Consider the following 13,878-nt stretch of genomic DNA (forward strand, 5'->3'; position numbering starts at 1 on the left):
TCTTTCTTTCTTTCTTTCTTTCTTTCTTTCTCTCTCTCTCTGTCTCTTTCTTTCTAGATATTATTTATTTGTCAGAGAGACAGAGAGAGAGAGCACAAACGGGGAGTGGCAGGCAGAGGGAGAAGCAGGCTCCCTGCTCAGCAAGGAGCCTGATGTGGGGCTTGGTCCCAGGACCCTGGGATCATGACCTGAGCTGAAGGCAGATGCTTAACCAAATGAGCCACCCAGGCATCCCATGAATGCTGTTTCTTTTTAACAGAAAAGCTAAACTCAATTATTTAATGGTTTGCAAAAAAACAGAAAGAAACAAATTAAAATTTGGTTAAAGAAACACATTAAAATAAATTACTAATAGAATAATTCACACAACACACTTTGAGAACTTTTTCTCTGTGACGACTTACGCATTTGTGACAAAATCCCATTGTGCTGTCGTGTGTTCTGTTTGCCAGTGTCATGGACAAAGAAGATGCTTTTCATAAGTGACACTCGAGTAAAGGAATGATGTCTAAATCCACGGCTTTAGTTTTTGCATGTATTTCTGGCTAGATAGTACATTTGTTTTGTTTATGAAAACTTAAATTTATTTTTTAGTTGTAGGCAAATATATCCCAAAATAACCAAGCATGAAAAAAGTGTTCATAGATGTTGTGAAATGGAAAAGTGAGTTATAATATGTATAGTATGATTCCCAAACTTATAAAACAAAGAAATATATTCCTATACAAATACACAGAAATATATTACCATGTATGTAAATGCGTAAAAAAATAATCGGAAGATAGGCTGAGATTTAATTTCATATTTTGTAGACTCTTGCTTGCATTTACTGTTTTCCTGGATTGAGGTACTTCTCGTGTGTGTGGGCAGATGGGAGTAGGTCCTCAGAAATAAAGGACGTGATGCTTCTCAGATGAGGGTGGGGACTGAGGTCTCATGACGAAGTTGAGGTGTTAAGAGATACCACATTATTTTTCAGAGAAGATAAAAAGGTGCAAAATTAGAAGCCTAAAATAACTAAACCCTATTTTTTCCTAAAAATAAAAAAAAATGCTCTACATTCATTTATTCCCAATTGTTATATTGTCACCACTATATATTTGAGGTTTGGATAAAATTTACTTAATCAAAAAAAATATTACAAGCAAAGGAAATTTCCAAGCAATGAATACCAACAATTTGTTAACCTGTGGAAAATGAGCTTGATTTAAGTCAAACAGATCCCATTCACTGTATTAACAGGTATTCTAATGAGAAGGTGGTTTAAGAGAAAAAGAGAAAGGCCAATGAAGAAATACAGCATATATTGCTACTGTGTGTCTCGGGCTTATCTTATAGCCCGTCATAAATGTGCCTGTTTAGGGCTGTGTTAAATTGTTACAGAAGCGATGCCAAGTGCTGAGCAGATTCATAAATATAATAACAGATTATTATAGCAAAGACATTTTATTGCAGCCCAGGAGCCAATGATGTCTGATTTATGAAGACCTAAAACACACCTACAATTTAAAGTAGGCCCCCGGGGAAGCTCTTGGTGAGTCATCAAGCCCAAGGCAATTATTGGCAGAATTAAATTCTGGCTAATTTCCTTAGTGCCGGTGTGTCCAGTGCTCTCATTAACTGCACTAGTTACTGATGGAAACGACATCGTCTTTCAGTGCAGGGCACTTGGCTGAAGTGGGGCCAGCCTCCTGCGAAGTGCCTGCAAGATTGGTTTGGAGTATTCTGAAGTGGTTTGGGGGTCCCCAGAGACTCATAGGCATGGTATAGTGACTCCTGTCAGGGCTTCCTTGGCCTCAGTGGAAAGTTCTGAAGTGAGACTGTGCTAATGCCAGGCTCGGTTGCTAAGACAGCTTGTGTGTATTATTATGTGGGAAGAAGAGATTCAGCAACACAACTCACCTCCCCTCGCGGGGAGAAGGATGTGAAAGGGAGGGCAGGGACCTGGAGGAGAGAGATGAAGTAAAGGAAGGACAAAAGCTGGAGATGAGTCTGGAAAAGCCTCCAGGCACAGTCACTTCCAGGGCAGAGGAAGCTGCAGTCGAGGATAATTGCAAGCCAGAGAGCATACAGTGTATTGAGTAGGTGTCTTAGGAAGGTGTCAAGAAGCGAAAGGAATGGGAGATGAGACAAAGATGCCAAGGTTTGCTGCAGCAAGCTGGAGGAGAGGGGACACTCGGTGGAACAGGGTGGGGGAAAATAAAAAATGCCTTTGCATTTACGGGGTGAGTGTTTACCCGCACAGCACAGACTTTTAGAACTTTCTCTGTGACGACTTCTGCATTTGTGACAAAATCCCATTGTGCTGTCGTGTTTTCTGTTTGCCAGTGTCATGGACAAAGCAGGATGCTTTTCATAAGTGACACTTGAGTAGAGGAAGGATGATGTCTAACTTCGGTCTCTAAATGGCTAAGAGCTTAATGCCATGGGACAGGGTGGAGAGCCAGGATGCAGGAAGATTGGACTTGAGCCAGACCGGAGAACGTGGCTGTCACAGAGATGTGGGCATCACACTTGTGGTAAAAGACGTGGCAGAAATACGTCAGATTGATTCCAGAGTACTTCACCTTTTCCTTGCAAGCAAGGGGAGAATAGTTTGTGTATCACTTGAGGCATAGGTGTGGCGTTATCAGGGATGTGGGGAACTCTGAGATGAAGATAGAGGGCGAATTGAGACCAGGGGTGTCATTGGAGCCAACAAAAGAGAGTGTAATTAGAATCCTGAGAGCACCACCAGAGAGTCTCAAGCATAAAGAGGAGAAAGAAAGGAAGAGTCAAAGATTCTCCTAAGGATTGTAGTACAGCTCTAGGAAATTGAAGAAGTTAAATAACGTAGATTTATCAGCAGATGTCTGGAGGAACCAACTAGAATAATTCGCTTCATATGCTTAAGAAAAACAGCTGCAGAAAATCAATAAAGGGACTAGCAAGGAATCAGGATGGAATAGGGAGGCATTTTTTAAAGGATCCTCCAAGCCCAGGAGGCATCAGAGAAAGTTATTACATCTATTATGACAGACTCCGTGTTTTAGGATAAGAAATTACACCTTTAGTGATTATGGCATATAGTGAGCTATGGGCAGCAGGTTGGTGAAATTTCAGTGACTGCCTACTGTTTACGTATTTGCCTATGCTCTGTGGTTCAAGAGAAGGGGCTCGCTCATATTCTCACTTGCTTTATGACGCTCTCATCTCTGTAATTCTTTGTGTGTTAAAATGGCATACTTTGGGCAAAGTATTATTGAGAACTCTTTCAGCAGTGTCTAATCTGAAGACAAAAAAGATGATTTTCTAAGAGGAGTTAGATTATTATATATATATTTTTAGATATTTAGTGATCATATTTTATGCATATTTTTATTTGTGTTATGAAAGCTACTATAAAGTTATTAATATCTCTCACTTTCTAGTTTCTATAGCTATAGGGCAATACTGACATCTTATTTTTAGGGTATACTTTTAAAGGTGACATTTGAAAATTGTGTTAATCTTTTCATTATTGGATTGACTTTCCAATACAAGAGAAAAAGCATACTGGAGTATCTGATTTTTGGTTTTGCTTTTGTTTTTGCTTCCAATATCTGAATTCCTTTCCTATGTTAGGGTTTCTGAAAGCTGACAATCACTGATGCTTAATTTCCCCGCTTTCTACGAAGCTGTGATCTAGAAATGTGACCGAGACTAGGCCAGTCAGAGGCATGTGCCCTGGACTTGGAATTGGGAATGAGTAACAGAGAAACAGGGAAAGTTGGGAGTTCTTTTGCCACCAGTAAGAGTGACAGCAACAGCCACTTGCTGGGGCGTGAGGTCAGCAGTGTCAAGGGTGGTGTAAGCTGGAGCGTTGCCTGCTTGGTAGGGTGTCACGGGTGGGGTCTGTGGTATGACTTTATTTAGCCTGTTAAAATGCATATTCAGTGTTAAAAATGCTTCTTAAAAGTGCAGATTTCTGGGTTCCACTCCCAAATTACTGAGCAAAAAGTTCTGGGTGTGAGTCTCAAGAATGTGAGTTTTAAAAAGTTTTCAGTTGATTCTAATCCACACTAAGATTTGAGGATCCCCACCTTAAGTGGTGAAGGAAGAGGGGGGTAGAATACTGTTTCCCCTTATTACTGCCCCTGAGTCTGCCCTGAGTTCTCTGTTCTGAAGACCACATTTTACATTCTTGCCGAGCAAAGTGTGGGCTGGAGACCAGCAGCATTGGCATCACCTGGACCACCTGTTAGAAACAGAGACTCTGGGGCCCTATCCTGGACCTCCTGAATCAGAATCTGCAGCTTAACAAGATCTCCAGCTGATGTACATGCATAGTAGAACCTGTGAAGCACTGCTCCGTATTAAGTTAATATCAAACAGAAGGGGAAGGATTTACCTGTCAGGTGTAAGGGTTAGGCCAATAACTAACTCTGCCTTCTTCTCCATGCTCTCAGCCAATGGGGAGTGAGACCCAGGAATCAGATGAAGGTGGATCAGAATGCCAACCTGTTTACTGAGAAAAGCTGCGTTGGAAGACATGACTTAGGTGGAGTCAAGCATGCTTGTTAACCCTTTCCTGAATTGAGCGTAACCTCCCGAATATCAGACCTCCCTGGCAGCTCTGCCTCACTAAACTCCCGTGTGGCCAGGGCACCAGAGCGCAGCATACCCTTCCCTACAGACAGACAGAGAAGGGTTGACGAAGGCTGAGAAGCTGGGAAGGGCTAAGGCATGGCTGCCAGGTTTCTGCTTCCCACAGTGAGGGGAGCTGACCGGATTTACTCCTCCTTGCCATGAGGGATAAGGCAAGCCACTCCACCTGCTTTTCCGTCGAACATCAGGATGCAAGACGACGATGCAAGAGCCTTCAGAGACTTGGGAGACCACGAATCACTTTGGGCAGCCAGCCCAGGTGGCCTCAGAGTCACTTTGACACATGGCCTGCGATGACATCTTGTGGAGTCTGGGTAGGCAGCCCCTCTCTCCTACCCAGCTGCCTCTTTCTTCTGTCTTCCTAATACATGCTGGTTCCACAGCTGCCAAGGGCGGGGAACCCCATGGAAACCCAGCTGGTGGCTACATCTGTAGATGAACCTCTGGAGGCAGGAGCCATTTAGCAAGTTGTAGATTTTTGAGGCGAGAGGGCTGCATTTCACCCCTTGCTAAGATCAGGTCACCTTGAAATCTTCTTTTGGGCGCTGAGGAAGCTGCTTTTTTTCCCACGCATAGGCTTCTCACCTCCATTACATGAAAATGACTCTGAATTCAGACTGATTGCCTTATGCCTAATAGTGTGTTAGTGATATGCAAAACCAGGCATTGAACCCCAGTGTGTCTAGCATCATGTAATCGTTTAATTGGCCATAATGATTTTATTATCTGGGTTTTAAAATGGGACAATCGGCAATTTTTTCAAAGTGCTTCCAGGTTGATTACATATGTAAAAGGGGAGGAGGTATGTAATATGTATATGCCCGGGTAACTGCTTTTTCAAATTACATTCATTCCTCTTTATTTTATTTGAAAGTGTAGGCAGTTCAATATAGTTCAAGGAAAGCATTGTGGTAAACAGCCAGCTTAAATGTGAGCAGTGTAAAGAGCAGCAGCTTGCAGAAATATTGCTATAGATACTAAGACCGTATCCTGCCTCGATACAGACCACACATAATTGAATCATGTTCAATAGAAGGCCATTACAAAACCGAACTTATTTGCAATGCTAATGTGGGGAAGACAGCTGTCACGGGGAATTAAATATGATCATTCAGAGCTTGAATAAATGAGGTGTCCATTATCTTCTGGCTGTGTTGCAGGCTGCTTGAAGAACACAAATAAATGATCCTGTTGCAGTAACCAGCCCGTGGTTTTGTTTTTTAGTCATAGAAATATGAGAGCGGTGGAGGTGGGGGTGAGAAGATAGGGGCACAGAAAAGCAGCCTGGCAGATAAAAAAGGCAAGTGGGCAGAGTTTTATTTTCCCCTTACCCTTCAGAAACCATGGATGCAAGGACATAATCAGAATTCTATTTTTGATGCCTGAAATAGATTTTAATTCTATTAAAGATCTTTTTCAAGATTCATCCCTTCCCCCGAAGACTCAAATCATAGCCAACTCACAAAGGAGGCTGAATGTGAAAGGGTAGAGTCGGGTGTAAACAAAGCTAAGCCTTTGTCCCTTCCCCAAGGCCTTCTCATCCAAATGGATAATAAAGATAACAGAGAACTTCTTCATGGATAATCAATCTGCCAATAAGCATAAAAGATACTTGGATCAGTGCTAGTTTTAAAAATGCCATGAATTATGCAATTAACAGAAAGGGAGGTTTTTCTTTGATCAGCTCTAAGCAACCTATCTGTAAATTCGTTTTCGTACATTAATAACGTGGAGATACTAAGCCCTCATCTCTTTGACACAAAATAGTGAGAAACAATCTTTTAAATATCTAATACAGGTGATTCTAGAACAGGTGGTCTTAGTCTGAAATTATATGACGCTGTAGTTGAGGGAGAAAACCCAGCCTCCGGTGAAGAGTGGCTGGTAAGACTGGCTAGAGCTTCCTTCTGAAAGACAGCTAACTGGTGCATAATGACTCCTTGGAAGTAAACAGGGTCTTCAGAAACATCTTGTGTTCTCTAAACTGTCAGCAAAGTTAGCAGTCATCAGAAAAAAAAAAAAGTCAATGGATTATGTTTGCATCTGTTTTTGTATATCCTAAGGAACTTAGCATTGGACATTTTGTGTTTTGTGGGGCATGAATTTAGGCAGCATATAAATTCAATTCAAGAAGGTATTTTATTTGTAGCTTCTAAGGACTGAGTGCCTTGGTGCTGCTGGTCTGTTAATTCTAACAGTTTGGTTTCAGGCTTTGTATAATATTTTAGAAATGGAATATGAATACTAACTAGAATTCCAAGCACTCCCAGTGTGACAGAGCTGTAAATAAAGATTATTCCTCCAAATTCACAGTATCATTTCTTTCCTATCAAGGCTCATGTATTTTTAGGGTGGTTAAAAATCTATTCCTGTTGGGGTGCCTGGGTGGCTCAGTCGGTTAAGCATCTGCCCTTCTGCTCAGGTCACAATCCCGGGGTCCTGGAATTGAACCCCTGCGTCGGGCTCCCTGCTCAGAGTCTGCTTCTCCCTCTCCCTCTGCCCCTCCCCTCCACTCATGTTCTCTCTCTCTCAAATGAATAAGTAAAATCTTTAAAAACATCTATTCCTTTTGAGAGAAGACTGTTCGTGCGCTATTTATTGTGATGGGAAGAGGAAAAGAACATTGGCCTTAAGGTTCTAAAAGAATTCTCTCTAGGGCCGCATGGGTGGCTTAATCAGTTGAGTGTTCAACTCTTGATCTCTGCTCAGGTCTCAGGGTCCTGGGATCGAACTCTGCGTCTGGCTCCAAGCTGGGCATGGAGCCTGGTTGGGATTCTCTCTCTCCCACTCCTTTTGCCCCTCCACCATGTGTGCACTCTCTCTCTAAATAAAAAATAAAAGAATTCTCTCAAGAACCTTGGCTTGGAAAGAACTTTAAGGAGTCATGACATCTTAATGCCTGTGCTAGGAGAGTTGCTCCTAAAGTACTGAATGTAGAAGTTGTCCTGTATTCAGGATTTCTTACTTACTAGAAGCTTGAATAATTTAGTGTGGGACTAAGTAGGTGTTCTGGCCAGAGCCTCAAACTTTTTTTGAAATGGATTTTTCTATCTGATTGTAAATATCATACATATTTATGGTAAAAAATTTCAAGCAATACCGAAATGTATGATGTAGTAAATGAAAGTCCCACATAATCCTAGCCTTCCAGAGATAACTCTGGACAGCCTCATGTACATCATTTCAACATTTTTCCTGCATGTACACAAATCTTTTCACCCCAAAGTTGTACATATGGCATGATTCCAATGTTTTATTCACTTAGTTGTATGTCATAGACATCTTTTCATATTGGCACATATAGATCTGCTTAATTTTAAAAAATGACTGGATAGTATTCTGTTGTGTATGATAATATATATTAGAGTTTAACCCAGGGATTGGCAAACTATGGCCTGGTGGCTGAATTCTGCCCCCCTCTCCAGTCCGTTCATGTTTTACTGGAACACAGCCATACTCATTCCTTTATGTATTATTGTCTGTGGCTGCTTTAGTGCTATAGTAGCAGAGTTAAGTAGTTACAACAGAGACTGCATAGCCTGGGAAGCTGAAAGTATTTACTGTATGGCCCTTTACAGAGAAGGTTGGCCAGCTTTTGATTTAACCAGTCACCTATTAGTTGGATGTATACACTGTTTCTAATTTTGTGTCCTAAAAGTAATGCTGCAATAAGTATATTTGTAAACCCATCTGTGTATTCACTCACCATTTCCTTAGGATAAATTCTGAGAAGTAGGACTGCTGAGTGGTGCCTTAATTTTTATAGACCATTAGAGTTCTAGTTAATAAATTCCTCTTATAAATGGTAACCTGTCACAACCAATTCTTCCTGGCTTAGATTTTAGAATCAGGAAGGAACTTATATTTTGGGCCTATAGTTATTAGCTGTGTGACTGTAGGATTGAATCAATCAATTACTTAATTTCACCAACATTATCAGATGTTGTACAGTTAAAGGGTAGCTCAGCAGGCCCAGGCTGCTCAAGTCGTGCATGTGCCAAAGAAAGGCCTGTCTTCAGAAGGCTTGGCCCTTGATGGGCTCTGGCAGCTTACCCCTGAGTTCTTGCAATATTCCACCTGGGAAGAGTGTGTTTGGATTTTGGTGCTTCGGGCCACTTTGTGTCAGTTTGACCCTACTGCTTCCGCCAAAAGTGTGACGTCGGGTGAACGGCTGTTTTTAACCGCTGAGGCCGCGGGGTCAGGCCAACCTCTGCAGGGCTGGAGACTGAGTAGCTTAGGTCAGTCACACAGGTGCCGCGGGCCCATGGGACCCTCATACGAACCGTGGACGCCGAGGTTCCGTGGGTGAGGAGTCATGACATCTTAGCGTGTCACGGGTGTTGTTGGCACACATGGCGGCTGGCGGAATTCTGCACGGTCCGCGCGGCTCCATCAGGAGAGGCTCCTGGACTCTGCCCTCTGTGCCTTCTTCTCTGGCTGATCATCTGTATCCTTCGGCTGTAATGAACCACAACGGTGAGTAGAGTAGGTTTTCTGAGATGCAAGTTCTAGCAAATCTTCAAAACTGAGGCTGGTCTTGGGGACTCCGGACTCAGTTATATATATAGTGAGAAGCTCGTCTGTGAAATGAAAATGCTAGAGAGTGAGGCTTAAACTCAAGACAGAACCTGCACAGAAAGCATCGTCCACTATACTTCCTGTCGGGCCAGGACGTTTGAAGTAATCCCGCTCTAATTTGTCTGTGTCTGTGGCACCCTACCCACGGGTCAGAGTTCCAGAAACGTCAGCTTCGGGCATGCACTGTCTGCCCGGCCCTGCGGTGCTGGAGGTGACATGGGGGTCTGAACGCGGAAGTCTTGAGCACCCTTGACTGTTGTGGGAAAACAGTGCACACATCTCAGTCAGCAGGCATTGATTATCGATTATTCACTGCTGTTCTAGGCACTTGTTCGAAACCAAGAAAGCATCCTTGCCCTCAGGGTGCTTACCAAGGGAATTGATGTGCTATTAGGAAGGAGTGATCGATGCCGGGTAGCCAAAAAATAGCAACTGTATATTTCAGTGTTCAGGTTGCTCAGTTGCCTCATCTGCAAAATGGGGATAATAATGACCATCTAATCAGACTACTGCATGGATTGTATGAGATAATCTTGCATGCTCAGTCTATAGAAAACCCCCAGTAAATTATGTTTATTGTTTGTGGCTAAGAGTGAGAGCTCTAAATTCTGAAGTCAAACCAATTTTTCATTAGCATTGATTTTATGTTACTTAACTTCTCTGAGTAGGAACATATTCTCTGAGGAGGAACCTATGTAGTCACACAGGGCCTTGTGCCTGGTTTAATGATCTCTTGCCACTGCCTTGAAATCTCTAATGATTTTGAACAAGGGGACCCTGCATTTTCATTTTGCACTGGACCCTACAAGTTATCCTGATGGTCCTGTCTCTGAGCTTCAGTGTCCTCCTGTAAAATGGAGATAATAATATATACCATGTTATTTTTCAACCATCTCATTTTTTAAAAAAGATTTTATTTTATTTTTTACGGATTTTATTTATTTTGAGAGAGTGCATGTGTGCATAGGGGGAGGGGCAGAGGGAGAGAGAGAGAGAAAATCTCAAAGCTGACTCCCACTGAGCGGGGAGCCTGATGTGGGGCTCGTACTCATGACCTTGAAATTATGACCTGAGCGGAACAAGAGCTGGTCTGGTTGCCCAACTGACTGACTTACGCCTGGAGATTTTATTTTTAAGTAATCTCTCCACCCAACATGGGGCTCCAACTCAGGACCCGGAGATCAAGAGTCCCACCAACTGAGCTGGCCAGACGACCCTGAACAATCTCATTTTTAACTCTTTAGTTAAAAGTTTTTATTCTTTTCCATTTGTCTCCTTTTTGGATATATCACACTGTGTGCTCATATGGGTCCATCTCATTTATTTTATAGAAAGAAAGCAAACTTCATTTCCTGTAGGAAGATGAAATGTAGTAAGTCCATACACACAGTCCCATGCTTTGCCACGAAGAATCATACACTGAACATTTCAGTGTCTTTCACAGACTACTTTTTATATGGGGAAATTGTTGCATTTAAAACTGAAGATGTAACAGAATGTGGAATAATTCATAAACTTACATAATAGGGATATAACCGGCCCTTGAAGATTGGTGCTTTGATGTGGAGTGTGTTATGAAAGCCAACTTCAGTACTGTTACATGCCCTCTTAGAACTAATTCTTGCAATTTAGGTCTCCGCTGTCTAGGGCAGAGAGAAATAAAGAACCATGTCCCACGATTCTGGAGAAAATAAATTTGAATGAAAGATTGAAAAGGAATAAACCATTTCTGAGTGCCTCAAGCACAATAGCATAGTTGTCTTTTTAAATAGAGTACTCGTATTTAATTTTCACCCATCAGCAGGTAGGAAGAGAAATGGGGAAAGTGGAAATAGCTTTACAGATCAGTGGAGACCTATTGAGGTAATAGGAGATCTGACGTAAGCATATATTCAAATCCTAGCAATTTAAAAATTTTTGTGTTTGGATTTCTGTCTTCAACACTGGAAAATTAAGTGTTGGGTGTGAACTCTTATACCATTTGGAGTCTCAGCCAAATTTCCTTAGGAGCTCTGAGGTATCTAAACATGCCAGTAAGGGGTGTGTGTATGTGCGCGCGCGTATGCGTGGCGCATGCATCTGAGATAGGAAGGACTTGGGCCTGCCTCACGGTGAGGTAAAAGCACATTTCAGGTTTGCTTCCCTTAGTGGCTTTATGAAGGCCAATGTGCAAATGCACAGATTTTTTAATTTGGCAAACAGGGTCTGTTTAAATTCAGAGAGAAGCTGTATTCAAAACTTAGAAAAAAATGTTTAAAAACTAATTTTAAAAATACCAGTGGAAGCAGAGTTTATAAAAAGTAAAAGCATCTGAGTCGAGTTAAACAAGGAAATTACTAAAATTCATTAAATTAAAAAATGTTCCTCCTTACTTCATGACCACATGATTAGAAATGAGAGAAGAGAAGGAAGAATGTGTAGAGCCACATAAGGTGGCTCTGCGTTATGGGGAGTGGGGGGTGGGGAGCATGAAAATGGTGGGCCCTTCTTCAATGAGGAGCTTTTTTAATTTTGCAAATTCATAAAATATGTTTTATTTTGCACCAAATTTAAGCTTACAGTGTTACCCCCACTTGAACTTTAACAAAGACGAGGAAAACAAGCAGTTAACATGGGGTCCTGGGGTGGGAGTGTGAGAAGAGCATGTGGCTTTAAAATTCGTTGTTCATTAGTTCATGTTTGTAGGCTGAAATCTTCTCATACAACCTCAAAGGTCAATGGTGTAATAATGCTTTTTTTTTATGATTATTATAAATATTACCTTTTGCCAGTTTGACGGAGCCACTTTGAAAAATTACTTCGGAAAATAGTTTTTATTCAGTGTTCATCACCACCCTGCTCTGGCCAGAATGGCAAAAGGGAGTTAATGGCAGTGAATCATGACAGGAAGCAGGCAGATACAGAATCGGATGGGGCACAGGCCACACACAGTGCACGTGTCTGGGAAGGGGGTAAGTGCAGAGTAAGACAGTCTCAGTGGTTTCATTTCCTGCAGTGGGAAGGTGATTGGATTTCAGTTTGGAAGGTTGAGGGTTGCATCTGGGATTCAGTACAGCTGCTTATGGAACGTTGAATGACATATCCTTTGTGTGTGTTCTGTAAGGTATATACATGTGAGATTTTTCAAAGGCCCCAGAGATAACGTAACTTGAATCCATACCATGGAGTTAGTCGGAGTGTTAAGAAGAAGTCCATCTGGGTTCTATGGCATACATGGGGATTTAAGCTGGGAGAATAGTCTTGATTTTAGACTTTTATATATTTTTTTTAAGATTTTATTTTTTTGACAGAGAGAGACAGAGAGAGAGAGGGAACACAAGCAGGGCCAGTGGGAGAGGGAGAAGCAGGCCTCCTGCCGAGCAGGGAGCCCAATGTGGGACTCGACCCCAGGACCCTGGGATCATGACCTGAGCTGAAGGCAGACGTTTAACGACTGAGCCACCCAGGCGCCCATAGACTTTTGTATTTTTTATTGAGGTCAAGAGAAGGATGCCGGGGGCTGATGGTCAGAGTGAGGCCTTGGAAAAAGAGCTTCTTAACAATGATCCTAAAGAAGAATGTGCTAAATACCTTATAAATGGCAGAATTTTTCGGAAAATCACAAACGTGAGGATGAAACCAAAAAATGGAATGCCTCCTACAGCATGGAACATGGAAATTTTTCAGAGTGATTTTATATTTTAAAAATGAAATATTTAAATGGAATATTCTTGATAAAAATGTAACTTTTGCTATAATGTAATTAGGCAAACGGGTTGCCGCCCTGCTAACCTGGAGGCGTATTTCACTCCAGGCATTTGTGAAGCTGTAGCTATGCTAGAACTCTTCCTACTTGGTTTTGCCACTGGATGAACAGAGATCTCTTATACTCAATGTTTCAAAGTTGAAGGTGTCACACAAGTACGAACTAAGACATACTATCATAGTTGTCTGATTTATAGAGTGGTACATACAGGGACAGGTGCCCAGACATAGAGATTTAGGTGTCTGAAAGATACTCAATGACACTTAAAATCAAAATGAAAACCTTTCAACCATCTTTTCCTCCTAACTGTTGCTCCCTGATTGATACTCTGTAATACGCAGCCTTTTCTTCTTAACCTTGTCCCTATCCTCAATAGGCTGGGTAATATTTTGACTTTTGAAGAAAGATGCAGGGCATTCCAAGCAGATCAAAAGGCACATGGACATGAAAGTGTGGGGGTTGGCAGAGTTGCCTGGTATCTGAGGATGTGATGTGATGCTTTAGTGGGGGCTACTGGGTGAGAGGTGAGGTTAGAGAGAGAACAGTGTAAGATGGAACCAAAAGGTGGATGGAGGTCAGATTGTAAGGGCCATTCCAGGTCTGTGATCTGTGATTCTGAAAAGTGAGTCTGGTGGCAGTGTGGACGCTGCATTAAAGAGAATGAGGTATGGTAAGGTCAGAAAACCAATTATATTGTTGCCTGATGAGAGAAGACGAGGCAAACTCTGCATGTGTCAGTAGGAAGGGGAAAGGGGATGAGAAAGTTATTTCCTGGGTAGAGTTGAAAGGATTTGGTACAAGACGGGTGAGATGGTGGAGGAGAAAGGGATGGGTCAAAGGTGAACTGAACGCAGGTGGCTGGAAGATGACCCTGTGGTTCCTCACTGACGTGGGGAGCTTGGGAGCAGGGCTGTGCTAGAGGCGGAGGG

General features: G+C 42.2%; 1 protein-coding gene across 4 annotated transcripts in view; it reads left to right on the forward strand.

Moving 5' to 3' along the window:
- The window catches only part of BRMS1L (BRMS1 like transcriptional repressor), a 184,353-nt gene that overhangs the window by 120,130 nt on the left and 50,345 nt on the right, over positions 1 to 13,878 (forward strand). The window contains exon 13 of one of the 4 annotated variants that reach the window (XR_012378959.1): positions 4,428 to 6,931. The exons of the other annotated variants lie outside the window; for them this stretch is intronic. The gene's annotated coding sequence lies outside the window, so the exon portion shown is untranslated. Of the gene's footprint in view, positions 1 to 4,427; positions 6,932 to 13,878 lie in introns of those variants that run through there. 4 annotated transcript variants of the gene reach the window in all.

Source organism: Callorhinus ursinus, unplaced genomic scaffold (genome assembly GCF_003265705.2).
Source record: "Callorhinus ursinus isolate GAN/ISIS: 27379988/994484 unplaced genomic scaffold, GSC_fseal_2.0 scaffold8, whole genome shotgun sequence".
Lineage (NCBI taxonomy): Eukaryota > Metazoa > Chordata > Mammalia > Carnivora > Otariidae > Callorhinus > Callorhinus ursinus.